Here is a 24,984-nt window from a genome sequence, read left to right on the forward strand (position 1 = left end):
TGTGGGACATGAATCAAAGAAATTAAGTGATACCCAGTCCCCTCTCATGACAAACAAGCTCATCATGACTCAGGAGCTATTTCCAGTCCTTTCCATATTCGTAGATTGGATGGCAGCTGCGTATTATTATTATCTTTTGTAAAAACAAACATTGGCATAAGATTATATATTTATCACTGACACATTAACAACAATTGTAGCAGCATCTTACTCAGGGGTATGTAGCAGCTTCTGTTGGAAAGTCGGTATATGCAGTTTGCTGCAGAGATTTCCTGCAATGTGGCAAGGCAGGGAGGATCAGCTGCTGGAATGGTGTCTAGAAGGAGGAGTCTACACCTCTTACAGACATCTCCCCTTCTCCCCTTGGCTTTTTTTTTTCTTTTTTTTTTTTTCTTTTTTTCTGCTTTGCTCCACTTGTAATTGTTAAGTGCTAGACTGTAGTCGTAATAGGAGGCTGCTACACAAAGACCTGAATTTGAGTGATTCACTGCAGATTTACTAAGAAGTTCTTGTGGAAGCCATGTACATCCTGAAGCTATAGACCGACGTAGATAATAATAGTTGTTGTTAATTAAAAATAAGAATGTAAGGCACAAATAAATATTTCCATTTGGAATCCTGACTGGAAAGCTAAAAATATGAAAAAGAGAAGATATTTTTGCTTTTCACCTACCAACAGGACAAAATTTATTTTTTATGTTAGACTCTCAACTAATTTAGACAATTGTGTGGGTTTTTTTTTTTGTTTGTTTGTTTACTTTATTAGTATTCTCCAGATATTTCTAAGCCTTTCAACAACGGGTTTAATTGCAGGTAAGTTTCTGTAAAAGCTCTGCATGTTATAAACAGCAAGTTCAGGCCCTGGTCAGATGAAAAATACAAAGCCCTCCATCTCTTTTAAATTCGTACAATTTGATGTACATAGTCAGCCCTAATCCTTCACTGTGTGCACGTGTCTGCACAGACACGCTGCGTGTTCGCAGATCGCGTGCTGTTACATCTATCACCTTCCATCGCAGCAGGGCTGAACCCACAGGGATAAGCTCTGCTACTTGTAACAACTCTTTTTTAAACGGTATGGTAAAAGATTTGAAAAGTTTGGTCTTTAGACCAATAAAGGAAGAAATTAAAATTCTCTTTTGTTTCTTCCTTCTTTCCCCCCCCTCTTCTGTCTGTCTCTTTCCAATGGTTTATATTCAGATGCGAACCGTAAGTGATCCCTCCCTTCTGCCCTCAGGTTACCCTGAGAGAACAAGTATTCATTTTCTTATGTTTTGACACCACATGTAACCCTTCCTTACAGATTCTTGTTTACCTCTTCCTCTGCTTAATAGATGGCAAGAGTTTTCATTCCACCAAATCACAGTGAAGTTTACTGGCACAATGACAGTGAGCCCTACATTTTCCAAGATCGGTAGCTCTCAGGCAAACTTGCCAGCTAAACTACTTCAGGCTTGGCAACCCTGAGAATCCGAGCAGACAGTTTTTCCAGACATCTCAGGATTTGCATTGGGAAGCTTGAGAGCCCAGTTCTAAGTAGCCAGTAACACAATGCTACTGGCAGCAGATAGCATATTTCATATCTGAAATGTGTTTTGTATTATTTCTTAAACAAATTTACTGCCAAATATCCATCCTTGAAAACTCTTGATTTTAGTCCCAGTGGACTGCAATTGTGTTTCAGAAAACAAATTCATCCTAAAAGTTTGTGGGTAACAGAACCTTTCTTTTTCAACCTGCTCTGTTTTTTGCTTTGGGAGGAAATACAGCTGCACTGCTTAGGTCTTAAAAACTCCCATTAGTAAATCAGTTGCATCCTCCAAACTAACCATAGATTTCTTTCTGTAGATATTTAATTAAATGCTTGTGATTTTTTTTCCAGTGCCCTAACATGCTTACCTTTAAACAATCTAATTGATTTAGTTCCAGGGGACCAAATGCTGATCAGTGACCCCATGAAAGTTGTCCCATTATGATCCCTCTGTCTTACAATCTGAAGGTTTCTTCTGTAGACAGTTACGTGCTCCTTCTCTACTCTCCCCTCAACAATGAGCACTGCCTACTCACAGTGGGATTGAAAACTGTCACACTTTTTTTTCCCTAACTCAAGCATCATTGGTGATTCTACTGAAAATATGTAAAGCAAAACAGAATTTAGCTTGCTGTGCTAGCCCTGAAGATCTGATGAATGTTGCTGGCAAAAAGGTAGGACTCTGGTCCTAAAGGGAACTGTTCACAAGCTTCTGTGGAGGGACAGCGCTGAAGAGTGGAATTCTGCTTACCGTACAAGGCTGCATGGGGTGTTGTGACATACAGTTCAGAAGAACAAGTGTTTTAGTCTGCCAGTTTTCCTCAGCTGTCAGTCAGACTTCCTGTACAATCTGTGGTGTGTCCTGACACCAAAACTAAGCCACCAGCCACAGTGCTTAAATTAGGCACTCCAGTCTTATGTCTGATCTCCCTATCTATGTAGTGGAGACAAATATACTTCCTGTAAATTCTATTTGTATTTTGGAGACTGTATCTCTTAATGCCTATGAATTGCAAAGGCACAACCTGCTGAACTCAGTCAAAAGGTTTGCAATTCAGATTGTTCGTGAAGTCTTCTAAAATGTATTTTTTAAACATTTTTTGCATATATAATAGGAACTAAGAAACACTTTGTGAGTCGTCACTTATTTTTTTCAAGTGCTGGGATCAGTTCTGAGGCCCTTACACAGGCAGACTTCTCACAGTTTCTGTTCATATGTTGGAATTCAATTTCCCTGAAGGTAAAATGCTCCTCCAGTACAAATCTAATTCATTTTTTGAGAGACATAATGCCACCTTTCCCACTGTTCTGCTTGATACCGCCACTGCAAGCTCATGTGATTTTTAATGGTATTTTTAAATGAGTTAGGAAAGAGCAGGGGAAAATGATATTAAGATGTACATTAAAAATTCAAATTGCATAAAAGTGCTTAAAGTTCAAGTCATTACAAGTTACATTTGAATTTATATAGAGAAGAGGATCATAGAAATAAATAAACTGGGTTTCATAACATCATGAGACTTGTCAAAAATACAGTTATAGAGCAGGAATCACAAAGTCATTCATTACAACTGCTATGAATGAGCAGCTAGATCAAAATTAACTAGTCAAAAATAGGTGTTTTTATTTATTTATTTATTTATTATAGTGATATAGACAGCTAGATCCACAAAAGGAATCCCTAGCTCCTCTCTTCTCCATTGATATAAGTCTGGAAGAAACCCTAGTCTTCTTGAGCCCAGTGGGAATTTCACAGTCAGGCTGCAGGTTTACCCCCAGGTCTTGCTGCTGCGAAAGGAGCATCAGCATCAGTGTATCCAGGTGTTGGACTCGTGCCGACAGCGGTGAGTGGAGTATTTCTGGGAACTTCAGCAGCTGGATGAGAGCACTCAACAAGGAGGAAAGACTGGCAGAGAAACTAGCAGCTGTTACATTTAGTGGATGGCATGCGTGAGATGGGAGGGAGAATTAGATGGATTTTCATAAGGACCGAGCCTCTGCCTCTGTAGGTGGGAGCAGAGGAAGAACAGGTTTGTGAGGAAGAACAAGCAGTAATTCATGGCCTCTACAGAAAGGGGAGTGATGTACAGGAAGGCATTGTATGTTATAAATTCATTAGAAGCAAAAAAAGACAAATAAGTGGCTCTGGTGTTACACAGACAGTGGTTAAATGCTCTGTGGGGGATAGAGCCATGGAGGACTGAATTTCTGTCTGGTATGCATTTACACCAGCAAGCCATCGATGACTATTTCATATAAAGTAAGGGAGCCGAAGTCTGATCATTTTTTCTTTTTATCAGAAAAAAAAAATCAACAAAAAATAAAAACACAAGCTTCCTTTTAGCTCTCTTAGAGTGAAAACAAAGAGCAACAACAACAAAAGACCAAACCACAACAAATTATTGCCCTCTCCCACTGGATCAGTTCCACACACACACACACACACAAAAAAAATTGAAAAGAGAATAGCATGGGAGTCACATTCAGAATCAAGATAGAAACCAAACTTTCTGTCTCGTAATGTAGAGTAAAAGCAGCAGATAGAGCTGTAAACATGGTAGCAATAACATTTTGCTTTTTTTGCACAACGGGTTATCCAGCATGCTGTCAGGGAGCAAGAAAGTTGAATTGCTGTACGTCCCCTGAGGGCCACATGGCACAGATGGCTGTCTTGTACCGGCTACCGAGTGTCCGCGATGGGGCACCGACTTGGTGTTTTAAACCATCCAGTACCAACAGTGGCTTTTTTGTGCTTAAAAGGAGATGGCCTTGGCAAAAAGGCCGAGAAGGGAATGCTGTAAGTGTAGAGTGAAAAGGAACAGTTAGTACAGCCCGCATAAACTCCAGCATTTCATACAACGCTCACAAACCACCTTGGCCAGGCTGCTTTGGGTCCCACTGGCCCTATCGAGGGCGCTGAACTTCTGCCAAGCCCGAGATCTGCATCAGCACCCGTGGTGCTCAGCACCGAAACTTGTCAGTGATGCTCGGACACGGGAACTGATTCTCCCTTCTGGCCAAGGTTTCGGGGTGGCCTGCTGCTCGGCACGGAGGGAGCACGGTCATACTTGGGAGCTGGCAAATGGTGTTGGCCATGCTTACAGACAGGTATTTTTCCCTCTCTGCCTTTTGAGACATTTTTCAGCGACATCTAGTGACTAGTTAGTTAAATGCAGGTGTGCCTTTCTGGCCTCATTTCGGGCCTCCAGCCAGCTCCACTTCGTGCCACTGTGGCAAGAGGTCCATGACCTGGAGCCAAGGACGTGGCCCGGGCACTGCTGCTCCCCATTTCTGGATTCTCGATGCCTCCTTCTCCCGCTGGCCCTGGCTGGATGCCCGGCGGGGTGGATGCAGCAGGCTGGGGAATTGCAGTGTTGAATTTCTGCCCATCTCAGACTCATGAGGCTGTGCAATTCTTTCGGCATGCATGAAGACGCATCCTGAGTAATTAGCACTGCCTTCCTGTTCTGTGTTACCTGCAGCTTTAGGACCACACACCTTTTTGGATCACCTTTTTCTTGGACCAAGATTTTTATTAAAACATGAGCAGGGCTGAGCACAGCACTGATACCAGGAGGATGCTCCTTTTTCTCCCAGTGGTGTAAACAATTACAATCTCCACTTCTTACCTACTTAATAGTTATTCTCTTAATCTCCATTTTTTCCACTTTAATAATCTGCCTAGAGGCACTGAAGGAAATGCCTGGTTTAAGTCTATAGAGATTAGTTCCAATCGTTGAACTTGTATACGGAAACAATTCTCTTATTGAACAGAGATGCTACAGGCTGCCACCATCTAGCTTGATAAAACCATGTGGCATTTCATCACAGTTTTAATTTACCTCCCGCTCCTAGGTTTGCTTATTTCTCCACTAATGGTACTAAAGCCTTGCAAAATGTTATTTCTCTTTTACCACTCCCTACTTTTAAAAATACACACAGTGTTTTTTGCTCTGGATCATAGCATATCACCATCAAATTAAAAGACAGATACATTATCTGACAGACTGGTGATCTTTGTTCCTCTTTGGATGGAGACTATTTACCCTTTATTTTCAGTTTTGTTGTGATTTTCTAAAATTTGGTAGCTCCTAGGATGTGGTTAATGCTTCACTGCTATGAGGTGCCCTACTATTATCCCCACGAATGTAATCATCTCTGTTAAAAACAGAAGAAAAGCTGTATTTAACTGCTAGGCCAGACCTAAATTATCTTTTGACTCCACAACATTTTGAGTGGCTAAAGGCCTCACTTCTTGCCTCTTTAGCCTTTCTCTACTTAGGAACTAAAGAGTCGGCTCAATTTTCGTTGTAAGGTTCAGCTAAACCCTTCTGGGTACATTTCTGTACCTTTCACCTATGAAGGTGAAATGAATTTGCTATGAATTTGCTCTTTGCAAATGAATGCCCTTCCCATCCCTTTACAAACTCTCTACTTAGACACATTTTACATTGGGATGTCTATTTAGCCAAGTTTTCCTTTCTCTTGAGACTCTTTTTTTTTTTTTTTTGGTCATTTACATACTTGAGTTACTCCGTCTGGACAACCTCGCTAGCTAGTTTCCTTGGTTTCTCAACGTTTCTATTTCAGGGACAAAAGACGGATTAAAATGGATTGAAGCAGCTTGTGATTGCTCCATTTTAAGAGAATACAGATGCACCTGAAAACAGAACCATTGTCCTGAGAGTGCTTTTCAGTTGTGCTTTGTCAGTTCATTCTTTATTGGAAGTAGGTTGTATAATTTGGATTTTCAGGTCAGGGGAAACATACAGATCTGTGCAGGCCTCTTCCCCTTTGGATCTCATGCCCTGTGGATGTCACAGCTCCTGAGGACTGGCTTACAGCCTTTCAAAGCTATGGAAACAGCATAATGATCTGGAGACATACTGCATGTTTGGGAATGAGAAGTGTTATGAAAAACAAGGGAGATGGGGATGGCTGCCAAAACAAAGGTGTAATTCAGCGTGGTATCTCAGATGTGTGCTGAATGAATTAGTTCAAGGGAAATGCTAAGTGCTATCTATATCTCAGATATTTCCCCTTGCTTAGGGAGATTATGGCGTCTGAGGCAGACACTTTGAGAGCTGATGCTCCAAAGTACACAGCCTGCTCCCGAGTGTAGCTGCCGGTGACCCGAATGGCTGCGAATTCCCTTTTCTTTTTCACCAAAGAGCCTCCCAGCATGAGGATGTAAACGGAGGGAGAAATCTCTTGTGCCCAGTCTAAAAGTGGGTCATTGTGCAGCATTCCTGGGGCCAAGAGGAGATCAAACAGAGATGAAAATAATTGTGCCTGGTGTTCAAGGTGCTTGGCTGGAACTGGAAGCTCCTGTGCCTGGTTTCTGCTCTGAGGCTTATTTATTTTTTATCTAATACTTGTTTAATGTAAATTGTGTGTGCAGAATTGAGAGCTGGGACTAGCATCAAATGAAAGTCATGTTCTGTCTACCTTGTACTTAGCCCTCTTGCACAAGCTCAGTGCTGAGCTGCGTAGGGCAGGGGAGCCCTGAGTGTTTGCTTTGCACAGAGCCCTAGACATTTAATGAATTAGTGCTTGAAAAAACGGATGTTGTGCTCCTCATTCTTGAGAAAGCCTTTCTGTACTTCAGCAAGTAAAATCCCTCTTTAGTAAACTAAAATCTTGCCTTATTTAAGGTATATAAAAGGTATATATAGATTCTGTCCAATTACATTTCCAACCACGTAGGGTTATCCACACAAGTTCAATCCATAGGCACGATGCCAAATCCATGTTTCTTTAGACAGGTATGTTTGTGAAACACAAGAGAACAAAGCAAGCGAAAGAGAAAGATGTATTCACAACAATTTCTCAGGCTCCATCAAAACTTCATTTACTTTCTCTGGGCTCTTACTTCACTGAAACCTCCAGGCATAATACAAATTAGGATAATGCACTGTGGGTTTTGACAAACACAGAAGTTTCAAAATAATTAAGAATGCAGACTACTGATGAAAGGGTTTTTGAAATGCTGTATCAGTTCATGAATCATCTGCCCATTGGTTATATTATACAGGCAAATTAAAAATTAGCTGACAGATATTAATTAAAGAAGATTAAAAGAAAGTTGCTACTTATCATGCAAGAGAATGCAGCGTGCTCTTTGTTGAAGCGAACCTCTTACACTTTAGTAAGGATAGAAGCTTGCGACGTGTCTTCAGCTTGTTAGTGCAGTATGTGAAATATCAAACAAGTCGGATGTGCTCCAGCGTTGGGGATTTCTTACAGTAATGAGATTCTTTCAGTCACCTCTTTTTGAAATGGCCAGCCAAACTCAGAGCCAAAGGAAAGCTGGACTTTCCGGATGGATTCATTAGCTGAAGATTTTGAAAAGGAGTTCTGTCTTTGTATGTAGCCTTTGGAGAGGTCTGGCCTTACTGATGGAGTTGCATTGTTTTTAAATGAGTTCTTAAATATTGTTGCATTTGGAAGCTTTCTGTTTTGTAACAGCAAAAACTAACAGTTGTTTAGTTGCTAGGAGTTCAAAATCCTAGACATTGTGGGCAACAGCCCTTCGGTTTTGGGTGACTGAACAGCCTACTGTTTGATCTGTCTGTGTTTTGCTGTTTCTGAAGTGGCATGCTAATATTTGAGGCACGGAGCAAAGGTGTCCTGGGTTTACAATCTCCCAGTAATGCATGAATGAAAGCGTTACCTTCTGTTAAAGTATCTTCCATTAAACCTCCAGATTGCTTATAGGAAGGAAAATCTATTTTAGGAACCACTTATGAAGATTGCGAGGAAGGAGGAAATGAACTCTCTTGGGTACTCTTCCTTCTAACAGTGTTGCAGTAAACTTTTCTTTCTGAGTAGAAAAAGTTGCCCATTTGCTTTCCATTTGCTTTCTATTTGTATACTTTAAAATATTTTGAAGGGTATCACCCCCACTAAAAAATCTGATGCCTATTATATCTATATTTCAGTGCACCAGAATCAAACTCAAATCATGGGTGCATTAGATAACGAGAGAAGAAGCTGTGATATATCCCCCAATCTCATTTTCTATGCAGTAGCTGGCACTTTTTGACATCTTGTTCATTTAAAATGTGGAAACCAGTATACGCAGACAAGAGGTGGCTTTGTATAATGACTGTAGCATTAGACCAATGGAAAACCCAGTCTTGGTTTTAGTTGGTTTTTAAGTCTTGGTCTTAGCTTGACTGAGGCTACTGGTGACACACTGCAGCAGACATGGCTGGCTTAAAAATGGCCAGGCTTGTCTGTTGTTTTCCCAATTCAGTGATGCTAGTATGCGGCCAAAACAGTGCATGGGGTTGAAAGCTACTGGAAGGGAACCATTTCTTTGCTAATCCTTATCACCCTGCAGTTGTTCATTGGGAAAATACATTTGCAGATGGGGCTGGATGCCTCTGCAGAGTGTTTGAAGGATGGGCCGCCTCGCAAGGGGTGCTTGTTTCACATGACCTGCTTCATATACAGTGAAGAGCTCGATGTCATAAAAGGCTTTAGTGCTGGTAAAATCTGAGAGGAAAAAAACCAACAGCCTGTACTCTGCAGAAATGCATGTCGGAGGAATATCACTCCTCATCCTGGCTGCCTGTGTCATCCATCTCATTCCACTACACCTATGTTCTGCGTACCCGAACACCTCTTCTGCCACAGGACATTGCCTGGTAGCAGAACCAAGGCGCTGAGGAACTAAATGGATTTTACAAGGTCATTCAGGAACCTGTGATTAAACAGGGATTTGAGCCTAAATTTCCTATGTTCCAGAATAAGGGTCTAACTGGTGCTGCCACCTCTCTGGAAGGTAAACAACCCACAGATACCTCCCTCAGTAGCTTCTGGGGTCAGCAGATGCTGAAGAGGAGCACCTCTGTAACTGGTGCTGGTTCAAACCAGATAACTCATTTCCTCAAATTGAGGTTCCAGTGCAGAGCGCGAGTTGCCAGCAATACTGATCTTATCATAGTTTGTTATCAGCGCTAATGCAGTGACTTAGAGCTGGTTGGACATTCCTTACATTGTAATCTTCTGCCACCGAAAAACGCTGATCTCAGCAGCCGAGGTATCGCTCTGCCTGCAAACTTGTCTGCGAAATTTCTTTGGGGTTATTCATTTTGATAAGATTGGAAACAGGCAATAAATCCCTGCAAATCTAGATGACATCACTTGCCAGCTCTCTAATAAGAAAATGAGAACAGAGAATATCAGGCTTTTCCATCCTAGTGCAGGCATGGCCAGGGCCTCTGTGGGCCTCAGTTGTCTGTAATGCTGCCGTGTTGGCGTGCTTCTCAGAGCTCTGTGAAACACTAATTTGAATGCTTTGGGATGTTGGGTTTGTTTTGGAGCAAGATACCCCAGAAGGACTTACTATTGTCCATCTAGGCTTGGAGCAGGAGGATGTACAGGACTAAAAACTGTGCACTGTTCAGGCCATCCTGACATTTCCTCCCTCCAGTCATGAAAAGATTGCAGCTTTGACACCCGTCTTTGATCTAGCCTCTTTTATGCCAAACATATATCATTAGACTGTGTTACCTCCATTGAAAATTTATCTGTGGAATAGCACTGGGGTATGCTTGCATGATTACACAAAAGATGTAGTGATTGCAAGCTCAGTCACACATACTTATCAGCATACCTATGTGTTTGATGATAATGTGTATTAGTCTGTCTGCGGTATTAGTCAGGAAGTGCTCTCAGATCAAAGTCTGTCATTTCTTTAAATACCCCTCTGTTGCTGCTGAATCTATGAACCACTCTGTTCTCTTCCAGTTCAAAGAAAAGCTGGTTCCTTTTAACCATTTGTAGTCTGTACTAAAACAGAGAAGAGGAAGAGACCACAAGTCATGCAGGGGTTTCTTGCCAGAAGCAGCAATCGCTTGCTCCTGTGATAGGACAAATGTGATGCCCCAGGACCTCAGATTCTTCTATTATGTGACTATTAGATGTGACTATTAGAAATGGTCAATTTTTCGATGGAGACAGGTATTGTAGAGGCATGTTATCAGTACACGCGTTCTTATTCCAGTGCTCAGTACCTCTGTGCTTTCTAAAGAGTTTTTTCACAATATTATCTGGAAATCTGTAGTCTTTCTGAGTGCTGGGGCTGCTGTAACTGTCTGTCTGTCACATTAGTCATAATCTTGCTGTCACCTTGTGCCCCTTGCCAGTTAATTGTCTTTCCCTGTTTAGTTCAGCTGTGAGAGCAATCACTGGGGAGTTTATGGGTGCCTTTCCCAACAAGGTGCCAATTTAACTCTTCCTCTTCTCTCTCATCACAGTATTTCAATGTAAATGTTATGAAGTCACATCAGTGCCTAAAGAGATTCCCCTCCCAGGAATGCTTTGCTGGTTCTGAAATCAGTTCCTCACTCTGGAGACTCCATCCAACGTTAGAGAGCTGTAGGAGAAGCTTGGAGCCAGTTGCCACCTAGCTTGAAGGAAGCACAGATTAGAGCAGTGGCTCCTGTTCACTCGTGTACTGGGCTAGGCTTAACTAAAATTATACTTAGATCTGAATGTTTAGTTTTTAGCAGGATCAACCCCAGTCAGTCCTGATTTAAAATAACATGAGACACCACACAGCCACTGAATGATAATTTTAGGCTTTCTTCAGTTATTCTAAAACTTTTTTTTTCATTGTATCTAGTTTTCTTCTAGCTAAATGAAATGCGAGGAGAGCCAGTATTCCAGAGAGCAGTTAGCTGGTCCAGGTTTCCTACCTAATGGACAGGCTCTAAGATGGATCTGTTAAATCACTCTGCGGCAGAAAAACCTTGTGTGGACATGCTAGGTGACACCACACCGGTGGTTTTGGATTAAAGACAAATGCATCCTGTTCCAAATCAGGCTGAAGTTCCCAGCCGTAACCCCTTTATTGAATGCAGCTGCTAGGTTCCCTCCTTACTGAGGTTCTACAGCCAGTTCGCTCCCAAGTGAGGCTGTTCACCCAGCAGAAGGGACGAGTCTCAGTCTAGAAGTGTTGCAAAAAAAAAAAAAGGGAGCTTTTTGCCCTCGGAACATCCCTGGCAAAACTTGAAGGCAACTTTGGTGGACTGAGGCTTTTGTGAAGAAGCTGTAATGCAAGAGCAGACAATAGCTAGCCCCTGGGGCATGTTGTAGAACCAGGAGCCTCTTTTACAAGCCTGACCAAAGAGCTGTGAAGCTGTCCAAGGCCTACGACAAAGCTTGTTTCTCCGTGTTCAGGCATAGGTGCGTGCACCTCTTAAAAGCTGCAGGTGAGGTGCTGCATTATGGTGGGTAGCCCAGCTTTGGTATTGCCTTGGTCCTCTGCCTCTGAGAGCGTGCTGGCTTCTGGAGAAGGTGTTGTTCCGCTCCGCGCTGGGCCATGGAGACACACTGTACTCTTCAGGTAGGCAGAGAGCAGAGATGCAACAGAGAACGCTGTGGGTAAAATAAGTAAAAAGATCCATTATGTACAGAGGTCTTTTGATTTAATTTTCTGCTAGCACGTGGATTTGCAGGAAATAAAATGATTGTGACGTGTGCTGTTCCTTATGGCAAAATACTGGGATCCTCTGGGCATGACCTGGCTCAGCTTGAGTTACTCCCTTCAGATGAGGCTTCAGAAGTTACCTATTATTTGAAAAATCTGGCATTTGAAACAATTGTGCTTCTTTTTTGGTAATGCATTCAAAGTGAATTCCACCTCTTCTGGCAGGGAAATCATCGTGAAACTGATTCAGACTTTGCATTTGGCTTCTCTGAATATCTCAAACAAAACTGACAGAATGCTAACCTACGGGAGCTCGTGTACTCTTATACACGTCTCTTTGCTCTTCTCAGCTATCTAGTTCTTGTGTTCCAGCACTTCCATACTGACTCTTTTGGATGTTAAGAATATTCACAGCAATAAGAGGGGCGCAAAACTTGTGTGGCAGCTCAGGAACTGGAGCCCTAAAATGAGCAATGCACTTCGTAGTGAGCATGACCAGCTGGCCTAGCCACAGGAGTCTGGTGATTCTCTATGAGCTTGTTTGGACTAATTTTGAAGGTGCCTCTGATGAAGTGCCAAAAATTAACACAGACCTTACTACGAGGGGCCTACTATCACCTTTTTATTTCTTGGTTACAAAGCCACCTGAACTCACACCAAGGTGGCAGGTCCCACGGCTAATTGGAAACCTAATTCCAGCTGAGTCACCTAACTGAGATCAGTCCTGGTGCCTTGTGTAAGGAGATGATGCCACCTTCCAGGCTGGTTGGCCAGTCATGCCCCAGTACAGCACCAGGAAGCCATAGAGACTTTTCTAACAGTGCAGGTGCTGTTTGTTTTTCTTTACAGAGAGCCCTTCCTTTGTTCCAGCATTGCAGTTCTGACACAATTTTATCCAAGCCTTTCCTTTATGTGTGCCCTAACAGCAAAAGATGGAACGCATCAAACATTTCTTTTGACAGAAAATGCCTTTTAAAATCTTTCTAGAGAGCGTTCACTTAGTTCTGAATCCCTCTTTCACCAATGAGATGCACAGGAGAGACCCTCTCATTTTAACCCTTTCTGCTCTTCTATAAATTGAATTTAAAAAGTTGGGACTCCTCCTTTGTCTCTTCTTTTTTTTTTTTTTCCTTGTTGTTGTTCTGAATATTGCAAAATGCTTCATTTCAGCCCTGATTTATGCCTTACCCTAGCAAAATTGCCATTAGGAGCCCAGTCGGCCTACAAAAAAGGAGGCAGCAAGGCTCTGTGACATCAAAGATGCGTGAGGTGAGGGTGTTGGCCGTGGCTGCAGTCAGAGGGCATCAGACAAGCGGTGAGAGTGCAGGGACAGACTGACCAGGACTGTGGTCTGTTGTCAGCCTCTGCACATCCACCTCATCTGCTGTTCCTAGAAGCAGATGGCAGATCTCTCTTCCCACCACGCTCACGGCCGCCGTATCCATGAGATTTTTCTCAGGCAAGCTGTGGGAGCTGCAGTTTCGCAGGAATCTCGCCCAGAGAGGAGGGTGGATGCTGAAAGTACTGATCGCTCGAAGTGCCGTCAGGGGGGTGCTGCAGCTCTGGTCTGATCTGAAATATATAAGGATAGTCTGAAAAAAAAAAAAGCTGTTTAGAGCAATTTTCTTTTAATGAAATAAAAATTTACTGTTAGAAACTTGAAAATCAGTCGAATAGAAACTTCTCAGTGTTTTGCTGCTCTTTGTAATAAACTTGCATTCTTTTATTTTAGCTCTCTCAATCCCAAACTCTTTCAATCCCCCAAATCCCAGATTTTTATATTTCTATTCTTTTGGTGTCTAGGAAAATCCTTTGCTTCTTTGGTTTAGTATACACCTAAAGATAATGGAAACTGAAGACAAGTCTCCTTTCCCTTACCCTGAAACTGTCAGAGCTCCTGTTTGCTTACATGGGGTTAACGCAGAGGTGCAGGGTGCCAGGGCTGCAAGCCAGTCAGAGGGCGCCTAAGGACATTATTCCCCCGAGTTGCTTGTGAGCCTCTTAGAAAACTGCTGTCATTCCTCATGCAATAGCAGAAGACACTGGAGTGGCAAGATGGAAAAGCAAAGTGTGATTAGTTTTAAAGGATAGCACAAACAATAAATGAAAGTTATGACTGGCTGTGAACAGGGGAAGCGTGAAGGACTGAGATGAATTTATACTCTTCTAGCTCCCTTCTAAGTGAAAAATGGGCACAAAATCTCCTGTGTGCTGATTTGCATGCATGAGAAAAAGCGTTGGCTGGGTGAAAAATAGCCTGTAGTGCCCATTCTTCACTTGTTAAATAATCCAGACGAAGGATAAGAGAGCGATTCATTGTCAGTGCATTTCTACCTGAGGGATTTTGGCGCCGCTCTCCCAGCTGGATTAGGCCCCATGTTTTCCCGCACCTAAACTGTTCCAGTTTCATTTATGGCAGCGGGCAGCCCTGGGACATCCGAACGTGAGGATCTCTGCTCCTGGCAGGCGGCTGGGTCGTGTTCCCAGCACAGGTACGCAGACCTGCTTGGGAGCATGCATACCTCGGGCTCTACTTAGAGCAAGACTGGGGCGTCTGGAAGTACAAGGTAGGCCTGTACCACGAAGCCTGGCTTTGTGCTGCTGTCTCAGCTGTTACAGGACAGCTCCTCCGCAAACACGCGCTCTCTGCGAGTAAAACTAGAAGATAAATGATGTCACAACAGGCTTTACGCTCCCTAGCGAGCCCTGCCGCGTGGGAGTGATATTTATACTTCCTACTGCAATATAATATGATCTGTAGCATGCAGTACGTACCCCAGGATTTGCACAATCGCATGAAGTTATCAAAAAGCTCAGCCTGCTGAGCACAGCCGGACCCCGGGGCTGTGCGGGACCCCGCCGCGGACGAGCAGCAGCCCGGGAGGTGGCAGCAAAAGGCCGGGGAGTTAAGAGGGAAGACAGCGTCAGCGCAAAACTGCGGCGTAAAGAATTGTCGTATTTATTTGTTTATTAATTCTTCACATACATTTTAATATTCTACAGATCACGTGCTAATAAGCTGCATCTCCATAGTGACTGCACCCTTACTTCGGAGCTCGTTTGTACCTGTGTCCTGGTGCTCTTCCTCGCAGCGTAAGCAACACTGCAAGGTCTTAAAAGTGGCTGTTCAGTGTTTGCCTGCCTCGTTATTCCTAATGAGGTGCATGATTTTGTAACGCATATTGAGATAACGTTAAGATTTGTAACCTAAAGGGGGAAAAAAAAAAGTAGAATGGCAAGTACTTGGCCTCTGCTCATAACCTGTTTGGTTGTAAAGGCAAGGTCAAAATTCATATGCTCTGCAATGAAATTCTAGCAATTGTCAGCTGCTTCCCCAGACCTTGTGTCACTCTGCTTACACGTGATTTTCATATTTAACTTCTGCATTAAAGAATTTACGAGAGCTCCAAGTCTCTCTCTGTTAGCTGTGGGGGAAGATGTGCTGTCTCACAGCCCTCTCATCCTTATATATCAGCCCATGGTTTTTTCAAGTTGCATGCAAAGTTATGCATTAGCCTAAACGTGCCCACCCACTTTATCTGATCTGATGAGAGCTTTTGTTTTGGAGGCTGGATTGAAACTAAGAAATGCCTTGTTTTAAGGACTGTTCTAGTACAGCTCAATCACAAATGGTTTTAAAATGTATTTTTTTCTTTTTAGCAAGGAAAGCAATAATGCCACCCAATAGGTATTAATCAAAATTGTTGAAACTGTTTTCAGAAATTGCCTAGGTGTCTAGGAAGCTGTCTTATTAGCAGGCAGGAATGATGAATAACTCTGTCCTGCATATCTACTTCTGTGCCAAAGCACTTATCATTTGCAGATCTGAAAATGCTTTGTTTTCAGTGACTCAGCCACTTCCACGATCCTTCTCTTTTATAGACAGGTGTGTCAGATGAGTTACTTCTTGTTAATGACCAACAGAGCTACTAAGAAATCTCTCTCATGATACTCTAGAGTTTAGGAAGCCAAATTTGCCTCCTTTGAAATGCAAATGCATCTTACCATTGCCCTTAATGGGGCATTTCTTCTTCGAATGTGTTCCCATGCAGGAAAATTCCTTTCTTTTCAACGAGCAGCAGGAGGAGTTAGCTGCTTGCTAACTGGCATAATTAGAAACCTTTACTGGAGATGATTGGGTCAGGTTGTTCCCATGCACATGAGGTTGTTAATCAGCCCCAAGTGGTGTATGGCAAGCTGTGGGCCAGAGAAATGGCTGTGGGATGCACGTGAACCAGGTGAGTCAGCCTTTACTGTGGCATTTATTTGTTTTTAGGAGAGCATTTCCCAGCCACGAATGTCTAAAGCAGAGCTCTTTGGTACTGTGGTGTACCGCAACGTGTTTCTGAATGTTTTTTGGTAGCGATATATGGCAAGACCTTCTTGGTGTGCCAACCCATTCCAACTCACATCTGTCTTGTAGGCATATCTATGCAGCCCAGCTGGTTTCTGCACAGAGTTGATGGGCAGGGATCAGGAGGCTCATCAGCCTGAGCACAAGCTGGCTGCAGCTGCGGCTCTTCAGGTCCCAGCACTAGCTCGTTTAGGGTTAGCTCAGAGCTGCCTTGGGAGAGGTAGGTATTGCTCCTTCCCCTTACTGGAGTGGTGTGGGAGAACCTAGTGTGGCTTTTGGGCCTTACAAGGTGTTGCTGTTTTCCTCCTGGCTCCTCAGTTGTTATATGTGGGTGGTAGAGAGCTGTGCCTCTCCAAGCAGAAGGTGACTTGAGGCAGCAAGAGCAGTTGTGCGGGATACGCAGCAGGTATGTGCCTTGTCCAGGGGCTGCCGCCCTCCCCACAGGCCCTGCTTACTGTGGGAAATGCAGCAGAGTTTGCTGTGGTACTGAGATCTGTGTGTGTTAATCTTATGTTAGGGCAAAAAATGAATATGATCACCTTTAGGGTGCAGGAAAAAGGCTGCAGTCTTCCATTCCCTGTCTGTTTTCTGCATCTCTTTCACTTCAGTAGCCCGGTCAAGGAAAATCTCATTTACCTTTTCTACATGTTTTTCAATATTTTTTGCTTAAGAACTCTGCTTGTCAATACTTGCATTCAAACAGGGAGCTACTACTTTGGCTGATCATTTGATTGATCTTCTCCAAAAGTTATTTTACCAAGTTGATTGAATTTAACTGATTGAAGTGGCAGAAAATCTGGAAGCAAGGTGTAAGGGGTCTCAGCCTTCTGTCTCTCCCTCAAGTTTTATTTGCTAGCATCCTAATAGCTTGAGTGTACATGAGAGAAAGCAGGATGGATAGGAAGAGGCAACATAACATACAATTAGTTTGACTTCCCCTTGTAGAATGTACACAGGTTGTCTTGGCATCCCTCTGTGTACATTAGAGGATGGAGTACTCAAACAAGTTTGCCTTTTTCCCCTCTGCATTGATCCAGAAGGGTTCAGCACACCTGGCCAAAAGCTCATTGTTGTTCTGTGAGTCAGCAGATGGAAGCAGCTCTCCTGCTAAATGTGCTGATCCCGTGAAGCTGTAAGTGATTTTAAATCTTCTTTTCTTTCAGCTGGAGAAATAAGGAAGCGTGTATCACCTCTGTGGGATCACGTATTTCTTGGGCTTTACACAAATCTGTTTATGCAAATGGAAGCATAAAAACAAGTACTTTGCTTCCTTGCTGAATCAGTTACAGTACCTGTTTGTGTCGGGGGAAGAGGGACAGCATCAGATGTTATTCCGAGAGCACAGAGAAAAGGGGGAATCTTAGCGGTGCTGTGAACGCAGAGTTAAGCTGGAACAAGGAGCAGACGAGCCATCTGTCCCCAAACCAGACCTGGCCCAGCTCTGGCCACATCTGGCATTTTTGGGGTCTAGTGTCGGGGCAGCCCTCTGGAGGCGGGTGGTTAGAGCACGTTGGGACCTGTGTGCCCGGGCACATCTGGTGTTTGAGCTGGCAGCTGGTGCATGCAGCTGGGCTCCTGCATGGTCGGGCTTGTCTGGCAGCTCCATGCAGAGTCCTGGTCGGTGCCTGCTGCACTTCCAGAGCTACGTGCGGCCGTCCTGGGGGTCTGCTTGTAAGGGGGTAACGTGAAAGCAGGGGCAGTCAGCACTTTGTCTAAGCATAAAAGGTCCTCTGATCATTTTTTAAAGGGCTTTCTGGCGTGTCTTGTTAGAACCAAAAAACATCGGATGACGCATCAGTTTTTGCAGGGTTTTGAGGTAGATCTTGTAGTGCTCAGAGACAGGCTGTTCTGGTTACTTCTGTAGGGAATAACGTACGTTTTAGCTACCCTTCCACCAAGAAGTTTTGGCGGGAAACTGCAGATATGACTGACCAGTTTTGCCACTGGAAATCTGTGAGCACTTGCCAGGTATGCTGTTTAGGGTAAGTGACACTGTTTGGTTGTGCAGCTCAGTGTGATGGTTGCTAGAAATGAAACGTGACTATTCACTTAAAATCATAATAAATGGTGTTAGGCATGTACTTGTCCTAAGCTGAATTGCAGCTAGGGGTCTCTGTGTACATGTAGGAAGCAGCAAAATGTCAGGCTAAAATGTGTACCAGAACTCATTTGTCACATTCAGAAGTTGTGTCTGATAGTGCTTTGGAATGGATTTTTAGATTCCAGATAGGTAAAATACAGGCTTTGTGCTGCACGTACGCTTAGGCTTCCTCCTACTGACAGCTTTCCCTCGCACGTCTCTGCATTATGCATCTACCAGCACATAAAAGATTGTCATGTCATGATTTGCTTCCCTGGGATTTAAGATGCTCCTTCACGGGTTGCTTGGCAAGGAAGGACAGGGCATGGCTGTGGGGCTGAGTTTCCTGCACGGCAGCTACTGCCCTCTTGCTACTTTGCCTAGGAGTGTTTGCCCAGGGAGCAGCATTTAATGATAGGCAAAGAACTCAGATTTTAGCCCTCTGTTAGTGGTGCAGGCTCTCTCTTTTTGCAGGTCACTGTATCTTTCCAGCTGCAGAGCAGTTACCTGCATTGTGGTGACAGCGTGTCAGTCTCTGGGTAGGAGCAGTGATGCTTCTGTCAGAAAAGGAGCTGTCTTCAGCACAGTTTGGCTAATCAAAGTGTGGTATTAGCAACTTGGAACATTTTCAGCAATGAAATACGGCATAAGAAGTGATGTTCGCTTGTGTGAGAGAGGTGTACGGTACCCAAGTGATTTGCATGAGCGCAGGCAGCACAGCTGGGAACAGCTTCACCGTTCCCTAATCCTGAGGTCAGTGGGGGTATAAGAAAGACAGTCTTATGTGCTGTAATAGCGTCTGTATTTTCCAAATGGAAATTAAAAAGAATTGTTAAAAAGTGCCTGCAGTAGAAAATGTGATAAGCACCCAGGAGTGAACAGAGAAGACATGTAAATCTCCTGGATTGGTTCAGCCCCCAGTGGCTGAGATTTTTTAGATCAAAGAAATGGAGAGGAATATAGAAGTAGGAACATGACATCTCCCAAAATGTAACTGCTACAGTTTTTTTTTTTTTCTTTTCACCAGAGCTGACTCACAATGGAGGGAATGGATTTTTTTTTCTTTTTTTGCAGTTCTTTTTTTTTTCTTCTCCATTATTTTTGGGTCAGAAGATTGTTAGTTTCTCTTTGAAGAATTTACTTTATAGCTTTCTGATGAGCTGCAGGTGGCTTGTGGAATCAGGGTGGCCATATATCCTTCACTATGACACTTTTTGCTGACTAAGAGCATCTTTTTAAAAATGAATTGGTTGATTAATGCGCATTCCTATTAACATCGTTAATTCTCAGCCTCCTTCATACGTGGAACTGACCTGCAAGAAACTTGCTCAAAAAAGAATCAAAAATTTCCCAACAGCGTAAGCTGAAATGGCAGCCTTCTCTCTGCTACACGTCATTTAGTACAAGGGAGACATAAAACTTAGCAGAACTGGGTATTTCTCATTCTAAAATTAACAGCGTAAAAAACCTTTTATGTGTTATGTACAATTTAGCACATAATAGATTCAAGAGAAGTTATTCCTTTCACTGATGTGGTATGTATGTGGGAAAGTGCTGAAATGCAGAGGAGACATGCCTGTCGTCACTGACCAGCTCTTGTGAAGTGCTTGGTGCTCTCATGGACTTCTCAAAGACAAAGGAAAGCTGAAGGCATGCTGCACTTTGCACAAGGCACTTAGCACGTCTAATCTAATCCAATCCATTTTTAATGTGGCTTTCACGTTGAAGCATCCTGCTGTATAGGAAATCAGCTACAGCAGCGTGATGTTATTGCTAATATTTTAGACGCAGGGAGGTTGCAATATACAAAGCCATGGGTCTTGCAGCAACTACCTGCTTTTATTCTTGATTAACAGTTATAGAAGGTAACAAGGTAGACAAATTTGTTTTGGTTTTCAGCATGCTAATATAATTTGAAATATTGACACTTTCAATTTACGAAAGCAGGGCATCTTGTCCATCAGCAGAGTCTAGGCTTGACCCATCTTACGCTCACATCAACAGTACTTCTATTCTTGGCTTTGGGGCAATTTGTATCCTTGCTTCTGAGTCTTCTGAAGATGAAACCAAGGGACATGTTTTTATAGGGGAAGATTGTGGCCGTACCATTGGACCTCTTCTGTTCGCACACCAAAGTCCATTTACAGCTTTACTTGGCTGCATTTCTTCTGTGGTCAAACGCTGCTCCCTATGTCCGTATAGTTGGGGCACGTTAGGTATGAGTGCCTCTGGATGTCCTCCTATTCTTGTGGGAGCACAGTAGTGAGAATAACAAATCCAAAAATGGGTTTCTTGCTCTGATTCAGTTCTGCTGCTTACTGGCCAAGAGGTGCAAAGGTTGCACATACAAGGAGCGATGCTACAAGTGCGTAGTTCTGATGTCCATGTGGCACGGCTTTGTCCTGAGGAGTTCCTGGTCTAAATGTGGTTCCTCCACTGCTTCGTGGTGCTCTGAAGGATAAGGAGAATAATGGAAACTTGGGTAACTATGGAAGTTCTTGTCCTCACCTGATTGCTCATTAGTGTTTGAATAAGCTGCTTCTTCCTGCCTGCTTTACTGGTTGAAAAAAAAATAAAAAATAAAAATTGGGCTCACCCTGCATTAACTACAGCAAGCTGATCTGCAAGCTAGTTCCATAGAAAAAGAGGCCCCATTTTCCTTTTCCACATCAAAGCACACTAAGCTTCTTGTCCAAGCCTCATCAAAGGGATGATTTCAGCACATGTATTCCTTAGAAAATGACAGGAGGAACTAGGCAACAAAATTGAAATGAAACATTAATTTAAAAGAACACAAGCATCCTAATTGGAGATTTACTTTAACAGATTTCCCTCTGTCTGAAAAATGATGGCTGGGAGCATAATCAGGCTTTCAGCAGGCACCATCTCTGAATTGTTTGTAATAACTCTTAAATCCTTTCACTGCGATTTTAAAATGAATTTGGAAGCCATCATCCATGTGGGTAATCTGAGGGACCACATCTTGATCCTTTGCTCAGGAAAGATGTATTCATTAAAACTGCTAAAAACAACAGCGAACAGAAGGCATGTCAAGGTCACTGTGATATTCTTGTTCTGAAATTACTGCAGCAGGCTGTACAGCATATATATAAATCAGAGCCGGGCCAGCTAAGTTCCACTGACTCAGCTAACATTACACCAGGGATGAAGTGGCACAAGCTATCAGGGCTTTTTTGCGAGAAACCAAATAAAGTGTGTCTCCAGACCGCGTTCATCTCATACTGCTGGATGAGATGCAAAATTAACATCCCAATCGCTCAGTGCTCAGGGTGCACTGTGGGTACAAAGAGCACTCCTTGTGGCTGAGGAGTGCGGACTGGGACTGGCAGGCTGCACTCAGCAAAGAGAAGCTGCCCCTGAGCCCTCTACAAAGAAAATATTTCTCATTAATATTAACAAAAAATCCTCTGCCACATCCATCGGGTTAAATTCAAGACCGTATTGTGAATGTTTGAATATATCGCAGCTTACATGTGCAAAGACATCCCATCCTAATTCTTTCAGAATACCCTGATGATGGGCTTTGGAGTGTTTAAAGGCAAGAGATTAGAAGAGCCACATGTTGAGAGTGACAGGGAGACAGAGGCAGAAGCACGCAGTCTGCAGTGGAGGAGCGTTTATTAATAAAAAGAGACGTGCGTACAGTGCTGGCTGCTGGCAAGTGATGCGCTCCCGTGGAGTGGGTGGGAGTTTCCCAGGGAATTGAGTTCCATTTAATCCTGTTTATTATTTAATTAAAAGGTAGGGTAGTGGGAGGCCTGCGTCTCCTCTGGTGGAGCCCTGCACTTCTTAGTGCTAAGCTCTGTATCGTGAGGTACGAGGTGGAACACAGCTGCCAGGCAGTGTCCTGGATTTCAGGGCACAGGGACAACGCTGGGTTCACAGAGAGGATCTGTGTTACTGCATGTCGGTGCTTCACTACTAGGGCTCAGGAGGAGAAAAGAGGGACGGCAGACAAAGGACTTTGCAGTGGACAGACAATGTAATGAGAACGGTATTTGTACTGGAGGGCTGCTCTCAGAAGTCTCTGCTCTCGCTTTCCTTTTCCAGATTTACGCTGTGCAGCCTAAACTAAGCTCCTAATGACAAATCCATTAGGACCACGTGAGGAGGGGTCAGGGGAGAAACTGTTTCCCTGGACTCTACAATGAAAACAGGAGAACTTGGCCTAGGCCTTTCGGATAGGCAGTAAATGATGGATGCTATGACAATATTTTTTCATAGCGTTAAGGGTCAGGATGCTTATTCTGAGACTTGGCCTGTTTCTATTTGAATCTCTGTATTTCCTTCAGGAAAATGCAATAAAATATCTGTGTTCTTTGGTCAGGTTCCTGATAAACTCAGGATCTGAAGAAGGCCAGAGTACAGGAGTTTCAGCGGAAGAAGTTACGGTATCTTCCTGCAAATGTATTGTTACTGCTACAAGCCCTTTAGTGACGTTCTCTCTGTGTTAGTTTTTCATGTGTTTGGGCTTAGAAAGTGTGCAAAGGGATTGCTTTCTTGCTTAGTTCTTCAGTGTGCGGGAGAGTTTGTTGTGCTGCTTTTGTGTGCACGCTGTATGTCAGATCTGTGTTAAATCTGACGAGTCAGATTTAAGTATAAAATGTCTGTCAGAATGGAGTTCTTGGTGCTGACTGCTGTCTTTAGGTACAATTAGAATGCAAATACCATTAATAGGTGGTAATGATAGACCGATAGACCACGAGCTTGGTACACAGATCCATGATTTTTCAATTGAGTCACAGTGCAATGGTTCAGCCTCTGGGCTTTCTCAGCGCCTGCCTGAAAACCAGCTTTGCTGAAGATTGCCAGACTACACTGAGATGATGCAAGAGAGCGGGACAATGTGGTGAAAGGGACATATCTTAAATCCCCTCTGTTAATGAAGTTAGCAGCCCAAGAGGTACCTTCTGTTTGGGAGTGATGGGAGGGAGGTTGCAGACTTCTAAGGTAGCAGGGGTAGCCAGAAGAACTGTTTGAAGTTTGCTGTTTTTTGACATACACCACAAAGATACTGCGGGTGATCTCTTCCGTGTGTGTGTGGTGTATCTCTTTGCTTCCTGTACTGCACTAGCTGTCTGTTTCCAAACACAATGGAAACTGATGACTAATCAGCAAAGCCGGGGCTACCTTACAGGCTGTCTCTGCCTTTATTCACCCTCTTGAAAGAACATCTGGGACTCTTCTTCCAAAAGTGCTTTGATTTTTAGCTCAGGAGGAATGGGGGCAGGATGTTCTCTGTGAATCAACCCTAACCCCTGTTGGTCCGACAAAGCAAAACCCAAGTTTTTTGACCTTGTTGGCAAGTCTTTTCTGTTTATTCATGAATTTTACTGTGGTAGGGACATGGGAAAGATTTTGGCTTTACATGTTTGCACTGGAAAATGCTCCTGCTTTTGTTCATTCAAATGGAGAAAAGGTTTTTGTTCTGCTCCTTGTACTGGGAGTATAAGAGGAAACTGCCTGTATTTCCATTGCTGTCTCTACATTGCCATGGGAACAGATTTGAAGTGCTGCATCCATTAAGTCACTTAGTTGAAAAATGGCACAGTTTATTCATTCAAACTGCACTTTTGCCACTGCTCTGTGTATGTCTACATGGCACAATGTAGTTTTTGAGTTAGCTTGATCCCAGAAGCAATGTAGCTGCCTGGATTGCAGTTGCATATGATAGTTTGACTTGGGATAAATAACGCAGGCAGGGCATTATGCTAACATAGCTGTGCTGCCAACTCAGGCTTGTGTGAGATGATTCAGAAGTAGTTCAGGTGTACACACTGATAGACTGCTGCATTTTGTTGCACAGGATTTACGCATAAGACTTTTCATAGCACTTTGTGTTCAGTTACTATTTACTAGTGTGAAAAGGTAATGTCCTGCCCACTTTTCTGTTCATTTTGAGGTTGGTTTTTGTTTCTGGAATACTAAATCAGGCTTAATGCTACTAGAACAAAGCTTTCAAGTGTAATTCTTCTGTAGTCTAGAATTACCGCTTGTGAAGCATGGAAGAATCAGAGTGAGCAAGGCACAAATGGAGGCAAAATGAGGCCTCCATAAACAAGAGCATTATTTGTATTCTTGACTGCACAATATTTTATTGCCAAAGAATTTCTAGGTCTATGTTAATATGAAAAAAAAATCAAAATTTTACGAATTTAATTACTCTTTTTAGTAGTGTTCCTCCACACCCTTAAAACCTACTTCAAGCATGAGTATCACAGAATGGTTTGGGTTGGAAGAGACCTTAAAAACGATCTCATTGCAACCCCTGCCATGGGCAGGGATGCTTCCCACCAGACCAGGTTGCCCAAAGCCCCATTCAGCCTGGCCTTGAATAGAGGGTGATCTTTGAGAGCATTCACACCTCAAATGAGACACCTTCACAGCCTTTAAATCTTGTCTGCAGCATCTGCCAAAAAGGGCTTTTTCTACGAGGAATCGCATCACCGTTTCAGGTTGTCTGTTTGAACAGACATGGAATGCAGAATGCCCGTGACAGAAGTTTACAGGGGGAGATGTAAGTATTTGATAAGCGGCTGTTAGCGTTCTGCTACTTG

At 43.2% G+C, this 24,984-nt stretch overlaps 1 protein-coding gene and 1 long non-coding RNA gene across 7 annotated transcripts in view; one reads left to right on the plus strand and one right to left on the minus strand.

Annotated features, from left to right (window-relative positions):
- Positions 1 to 13,414: 13,414 nt before the first annotated feature.
- Positions 13,415 to 15,459, minus strand: LOC310901712. 2 transcript variants are annotated; one of them, XR_014586055.1, is made up of 3 exons: positions 14,748 to 14,885; positions 13,882 to 14,014; positions 13,415 to 13,544 (listed from the first exon to the last, which is right to left on the minus strand). It is a non-coding gene; the product is annotated as an uncharacterized lncRNA (long non-coding RNA). The 2 variants fall into 2 exon arrangements; XR_014586056.1 differs by having other exon boundaries at positions 13,483 to 13,564; positions 14,748 to 15,459.
- A 645-nt stretch (positions 15,460 to 16,104) lies between these two features.
- The window catches only part of NCKAP5 (NCK associated protein 5), a 439,736-nt gene continuing 430,856 nt past the window's right edge, over positions 16,105 to 24,984 (plus strand). For 2 of the 5 annotated variants that reach the window (XM_083841923.1, XM_083841925.1), the window contains exon 1: positions 16,553 to 16,732. The gene's annotated coding sequence lies outside the window, so the exon portion shown is untranslated. The other 3 variants (XM_083841922.1, XM_083841921.1, XM_083841907.1) reach the window with 3 other exon arrangements.

The sequence above is a fragment of the Anser anser genome (assembly GCF_964211835.1).
Source record: "Anser anser genome assembly, chromosome: 6".
NCBI classification, from domain to species: domain Eukaryota; kingdom Metazoa; phylum Chordata; class Aves; order Anseriformes; family Anatidae; genus Anser; species Anser anser.